This window comes from Gossypium hirsutum, chromosome A10 (assembly GCF_007990345.1).
Source record: "Gossypium hirsutum isolate 1008001.06 chromosome A10, Gossypium_hirsutum_v2.1, whole genome shotgun sequence".
In the NCBI taxonomy this organism is placed as follows: Eukaryota; Viridiplantae; Streptophyta; class Magnoliopsida; order Malvales; family Malvaceae; genus Gossypium; species Gossypium hirsutum.
Window position 1 is genome coordinate 54,881,440 of NC_053433.1, and position 7,171 is coordinate 54,888,610.

The following is a 7,171-nucleotide window of genomic DNA, read 5'->3' on the forward strand; positions in this document are numbered from 1 at the left end:
AATGAACTTATCATGCTTGATTCTCTAATGTCTTAAAGTTTAAATAATCAATGCATAAATCCCTATGTTTTAATTCAAGATATATCAATCAAAATCATAAATCAATTAAGATTTATCCTAAATATGATATGAGAGTTTTTCATGAGAACAAGGTGATTATTAATGAATACCCCCTACACTTAAGATGTATATTGCCCTCAATGTACAAAGATAGATGTTAGAGAATAAAAATAAGATAGGGAGAGAAGGGAAACTTCCTATATGATGAATTCCTCGAACTTAGAGTTTTGGAGAGTGATCGGTTTGAGAGTGGAGGAGGATACTCCGACGGTCATAGAGGTTTATTAGGCCATAAGTCCTGCGCCAAAAGAATATTATATCTAGTGGTAGCTATGGTCGTGGTCGTGTAGGACATGGCAGTCATGGAGAACCATTTTTTGGTGGAGTTTTAGTTCCTCTGCGATGATGAGCTTAAGAGCTATATATAACTGTGATAAAATTAGGAACTTTTTAGGGATATTAGGAAGAATAAATACTTGAAAAGGAATAGCCGAGATTCATGATTAAAAATAAAATTCTAAAATCTAAAGAAACAATAAAAAAGTAGATTCAATTAAAAACATAAAATAATAAATAAATATTTCTAAATATCTTCATCGCTGGATGGTTCGCGAGGTGGGACTGGCGATGAGATGTGGAGGTGCTGACAAATCTGCTGTACAGTAGCATCAATGTTGTCAAATCGTTGAAAACACTGATGCTCGAATCGGGTGAGGTGCTCAGAGATGTCAGCATATGAAGCCGCCGCATGACCTGGACGAGAGGGTGGTGGTGACTAAGCCGGTGGGTACTCGTGCTGTGGGGGGACATCTTTAGGAATGTCCTCGTAGGCCTCCTCCTCGGTATATTGGGCAAGACGATACTGAGGAGGGTAGGTTCCTCGGCGCCTCTCGATCATCCTCATGCTAAGCATGCTCGAGATACCTTATGGAGACATCTGGCTTATGAGGGTGAGGGATAATCCTTGGGCCGCAGTGTTGAGGAGCCCGAAGTCTCACGCCAGCCGAGTCACATAGGGGCCAATGGAGATGACCCTCTTCCGATGCCGCTTCGTCTGGTGTTGAATCGCGAGGGCTATGAAATAGGCAAGGTCAATGGCGTGCCTTTGCGACATCCAGCATAAGAAGTAGACGTCGTGGGTGTTGACGATGCTAGTGCTCTTTCGCCTCTCTGTAATCGTGTGAGCTAAAATAGTGTGTAAGTACCTCAGGGATGGTGGGAGAACTGATGCCTTGGAGCCAAAGTGTGCCAGTACTTTGATGGAGAGAAATGTATGTGGCGACTGAGAGTAAGTAGGCCCTCGTGGAAACTGTAAGAGAGGGTGACAAATTTTCGCGGTTGGACCCACGGAGGATGACGCTCCCTTTCTCTTCTTCGAGGCTGGTACGGCGATTTTCTTTCCTCTTGAAGATGACATTGAAGGCCTGTAATATAAAGAATAATAATAAGTAAACATATTCGAAGAGAAAGTAAACTATTTTAGCCAAGACTACTAATATGAAGCAAACTCAACCACAATAATCATGAGAATGAGAATAGAAATGTAATGGGTATAAGGTTTTCCTCATCTCAATTAACATAAACTGTATGGTAACTAACCTATGACTGCAATTTAAATGATAGATATTAGCATGATAATAGCATGAAAATAAGCATAGTAATGTCATGGATATGAGGTGTGTCTAATAACTTGATTTCATTTGAAATGTATAATAAAGAACCTATAAATGCAAACTAAATGATAAAGTAATGAATAAAAATGAAAACTAGTTCAAGAGTAATGGAGATTATTGTAATAATAAGCATGAATAATGAGTAAAATAGAAGTGAAAGGAGTAAACAAATGATAAGGGCGAGAGATTGAGCTTTAAAAACGAAGTTGGAGGCGGCGTACGGGCATGGAAGGGGGTCGTGTGGAGTTGCAGCGGCTAGGGTTAGGGTTTTTGAATGGAGAAGAAATGAATAGTGCAGCCTATTTATAGATTTTGGGACACACGGCCATGGGACAAGCCCGTGTGTTTCGCATTTTTCCTATTTTGGCGCGTCTAAAATTTTACACATGCCCGTGTGCCTCAGGCGTGTTGGTTCACACGGCCGCGTCACACGACCGTGTCTAGCTTCGTTCGCTTCTCCCATGCCCATTTTTTCTAGCCCCACGCCCGTGTAAATTTGACAGGTTCGACCACGGGTGTTCGACACAGGCGTGTCGCACGCCCGTGCTGTTTTAACAGGTCCGTCCACGATTCCTCCACATGGGTGTGTCGCACACCCGTGTTGTTTTGGCAGGCTCGACCACGGCCATGTTGCACGGCCATGGCGTTTTATCGTAGCCTGTGTTGGGGAAATCTTTTGCTCTATTTTCACACGGCCTTAAGCATGCCCGTGTGGTTGGCCCTGTCTCTGTGGAAACACCTGTATTCAAGATTTTTATTAGTAGGTTAGGAGTTAAATATTAGAATTTAAAGAAATTAATAATGTTAGTGCTCGGGTTGCCTCCTGAGAAGCGCTTATTTATAGTCTAAGCTGAACTTACCTCTTCGTTGAAAGATCAAGGTGGTTCGAGGAGTTCATACTCCTCATTCCTATTGTCAATTTTAAAATAAGGTTTTAAACGGGTGTTGTTTACCTTAAAAGTGCCAAACTTGGGATGACTCACCTCCATTGTACCGAATGGAAAAATACTAAGTACTGAAAGAGGGATTTCTTCATTTGGTGTGGTAGTGACAATGTGAGGATCAACGACATCTAGTAAGACTATATTGCTGACCTGAATTTAATTAGGAGAGGTATCGGGCTTGTTTTTGCTTAGTTTCGATTTATCATGTGTTCTTGGTTTGTGTTCTAGCCATCCGCCTAGCTCCTCTATCCGTAGTCTTCGTTCTTCATGGACGTCTTTGTTCTCTTCATGATAGTAGTGCACTGTCTCTGTTGTCTTGGTTTGAGGAAGTTCCTGTATGGACGATTGAATATTAGTTTTATCATTGACAGTTTTTATAGCATTATCTTGAGTCTTAGAGGTTTTGACTGAGTCACGTGCTTGGAGTGTTATTGCGTCGTCACCTGCACGAAGTCTTAGCTCTCCTGTGCCTACATTAATAATGTTCTGGCAGTTGCTAAAAATAGTCGTCCTAAAATTAAAGGTACCTCGTTATCCTTATCCATATCTAAGAGAATGAAGTCTACTAGGTAAATAAATTTATCAATTTTAACGAGAACGTCTTCAATAATACCCTTAGGAAATCTAACTATTTTGTCAGCCAATTGTATGATCATCCTAATCTATTTGGGTTTACCAAGACCTAGTCGTTTAAACATTTTATGTGGCATAACATTTATACTTGCCCCTAGATCAGCTAAAGCATTATTCACAGATAAACTAACAATTAAGCAAGGAATTGTAAAACTCCCTGGATCTTTCAATTTGTTAGGTAGCTCATTCTTTAGAATAGCTGAGCAGACTGCATTGAGTTCCACATGTGATGTAGCATCTAATTTCCTTTTATTGCTCAGAAGTTCCTTTAAGAATTTTGCTGAGTTGGGCATCTGCGAAAAGACTTCAATAAAGGGTAAGTTAATATGTAATTTCTTTAAGATTTTGAAAAACTTACCGAATTGTTCTTCTGTTCTGTCTTTTGTCATCACTTTAGGATATGGCACACGAGGTTCATGAGTTGTGCTTACCTGTTTGGGATCATTATTGTTTACCTCTTCTCGTCCTTTGTTCATCGCATTGTCTTGTTGTATTTCTGGCTCAAGTGTAGTGTATCCTTCCTTATCTTGAGTGCTAATTGCATTGAGGTTTTCCCTCGGATTAGGTTCAGTATTACTTGGTAGGCTACCTTGTGGTCGTTCAGAGATTAGTTTGGACAACTAGCCTATCTGAGTTTCGAGTCCTTGGATCGATGCTTATTGATTCTTAAGTGCTGTGTCGATATTTTGTAAATGGGTTTCTGACACCGAGATGAATTTAGAAAGCATCTCTTCAAGGTTTGGTATTTTCTTTTGTTGATAAGGTGGCTTTTGAAAACCCTGAGGATTTTGTGGCTTTGGATTTCCTTGACCTCCTAGGAACATTTTAGGTGGTTTTTCCAACCTGCATTATAAGTATTACTGTATGGGTTATTTTGAGATCTAAAGTTATTATTACCCATATGTTGACTTGTTCCTCTTAGGTTGTGGGATTGAAGGATTGATATTCTGTATGCACACCTTCTCCGCTTAAGTCACACCTCATTACTCGATGTACCTGCGTAGAACCAAGTAAATCGTCAATCTTTTTATTTAGAAGTTCTACCTGATTAGAGAGCATGGTGACTGAATCGATGTTATAGACGCTAGCTATTTTCGTTGGCTTTGTCCTCATAACTTGCCACTGATAGTTATTCAGTAACATCTCCTCTATAAATTCATATGCATCTTCTGGTGTTTTATTGTTGATGGTTCCGCCAACAGCTGCGTCAATCATTTGTCTTGTCGAGGGATTCACACCATTGTAGAACGTTTGAACTTGCAGCCAAAGCGGTAACCCATGGTGAGGGCACCTTCTTAGTAAGTTCTTGTATCTCTCCCATGCATCGTAAAGTGTTTCTAAATCCATCTGCACAAAAGAAGAGATATCATTACGAAATTTAGCCATTTTAGCCGGCAAAAAATATTTTAGTAAAAATTTCTCGGTCATTTGTTCCCAAGTAGTGATAGACCCTCGTGGTAACGAGTTCAACCACTGTTTAGCTTTGTTTCTCAGTGAAAAGGGAAATAACCGAAGATGAATGGCATCATCAGAAATGCCATTGATTTTGAATGTATCACAAAATTCAAGAAAATTCGCCAAATGCGTGTTGGGATCCTCATCCTGTAAACCATCAAACTGAACAAACTGCTGTATCATCTGAATTGTGTTAGGTTTTAGTTCGAAACTATTCGCAGCGATAGCAGGTCTAACTATACTAGACTCAGTTCCTGTTAAAGAAGGTTTAGCATAGTCATACATAGTACATGGAGCAGGATTTTGGTTAGCTGCAATTTTAGGAGGCAGCTGATCGTCTGGGTTTTCGGCCATTTCTTCAGTTGGGGGTTGAGTATCGTCTTCTCGCTCGTTCTCTGTGTATCGTATGATTTTTGCGAATTGTATGATCGATTTCTTTGTCAAAGAGTAATGGTCCTGACGGGTTTCTTCTAGTCATAAACTATAAAAAAAATTGCCAAGAGAGAGAAAAAAAGTAAATTAATAAATAATAAAATATAATAAAATTGCAACAAAAATAAATGGCTAAAGTAATAAAAATTTAGTGTTCCTAATATTTCAGTTCCCTAACAACGGCGCCAAAAACTTGATCGCGTGATTCGTAACAAGTAATAAATATTTATAATGAAGATCAAACCTAGACTAACTATTATCATGACGAAAAGGCAAGCGCACCTATCGAACAATAGTATAGTAATGGCAAGACCGGGATATCGTACCCAAGGGAACCAAAAGTACTAGTAATAACTATCTTTTTATTATCTAGCCTAAGAATAAAAGGGTTTGTTTATTAAACTAATTATTTAAACTAAGAACGCACAGAGAAAAGAATTGGGGAATTGCTTTTGGGAAAATCGATTGACTTGAGACAATACCTAAGGAAAAATCCACCTAGATTGCACTTGATATTCTGGCTCCAAATCGGATGATTTATTCATTCAACTTGTTCCGTAGAGATCCCTAAGTTATGTTATTATCCCTATTCAAGACTAATAACGTCTAATCCCTAGATTGAATAACCGACACTTTTCTCTAATTAACACTCTAGGGTTGCATTAACTCGTTCTATGGATCCCCTTATTAGGTTTCACCCTAATCCAGCAAAATCTTGTCACCCTATTTCTAGGCGCGCAATCATCTCCACTTAATTATGGAAAATATACTCTTAAACAGGTTCTATTCCTCCTCTGAATAAGAGTGTGTCTTGAATCAGTATCCTGGGATATCAAAGCAAGAATTAAGAACACATAATTAAGAACAAGTTAAATATTGATCATACGATTCAGAAAATAATAACAAGATTTGTATTAGGTTTCATTGCCCTTAGGTATTTAGAGGGTTTAGTTCATAACTAAATAAGAAAACATCTCAGAAGAATAAAAAATACAAAACATAAAGAAAACCCAAAACTCCTGAAGGGAAATTAAGGAGAGATCTTCAGTCTTGATGATGAATCCAGCTTCTGAGATGGATCAATCGGCTTCCGTGGGGTAATTCCTTACCCCTCTTCTCCATCTCCCTTTTCTCCTCCACTAGTGCGTATTTATAGGCTTTGGAATTCCTAAAAACCATTCAAAGTGGCCTTTTCCGAATTAGACTTAACTTGGGCTTAGTAGGGACACGCCCGTGTGACACAGCCGTGTGACATGATTGCCAGACCGTGTTTGATCCATTAATTGCACACGACCGTGTGGGTCAATGGTCAGGCCGTACGAATCGTGAAAGCCTTGGTCGACACCCTCAAAAGACACGGGCGTGTGAGCTGCCCGTGTGGCAAGGCTTAGGCTGTGTCATCTTCTTGATTTGGTCCGTTTTGTCCTTTTTTGGCTCCTTTTGACTCTTTGTGCTCTCCTGAGTACAAAATATGAAATTAAAGCATTAGGAGCATTGAATTCACCAATTCTAATGAGAAATTATCTATAAAATGCATTAAAAATAGGGTAAAAATATGTATAATTTACGGTTTATCAATCATTAGATCACCGTATTAGGGAGTGTCCATTGAGGGCTGATCAGATGCAAGCTCAGGGTACTGAACTGCACAGCCGCTGAGTGTAATATCCCGAATTAGGGCCTAATCGGAATAGTGGTTTCGTGACCATAAATCCGAGATAGAAATAATTATTTTATAATTATTTTTAGGTTTATGATATGATTGTATGATTGTGTGAAAATTTTGTGATGAAATTCTATGCCTAAAGTGCTTAAATTGAAAGTAGGGACTAAATCGAATAAGTTGCAAAACTTGCATTCTAGAAGTTTTTAGTATGAAATTGTTTTGGAATATTAATGAGGAGGTCTTAAATAGCAATTTGACCAATTTTAAGTTCATGGACAAAATTAGGACATGGAAGGAATTTTTGGAAA

At 38.9% G+C, this 7,171-nt stretch overlaps 1 non-coding gene across 1 annotated transcript; it reads left to right on the forward strand.

Moving 5' to 3' along the window:
• Positions 1-4,583: 4,583 nt before the first annotated feature.
• On the forward strand, positions 4,584-4,690 carry LOC121209048 (small nucleolar RNA R71). Its single transcript, XR_005904166.1, has one exon. It is a non-coding gene; the product is annotated as a small nucleolar RNA R71 (small nucleolar RNA).
• Positions 4,691-7,171: the final 2,481 nt, after the last annotated feature.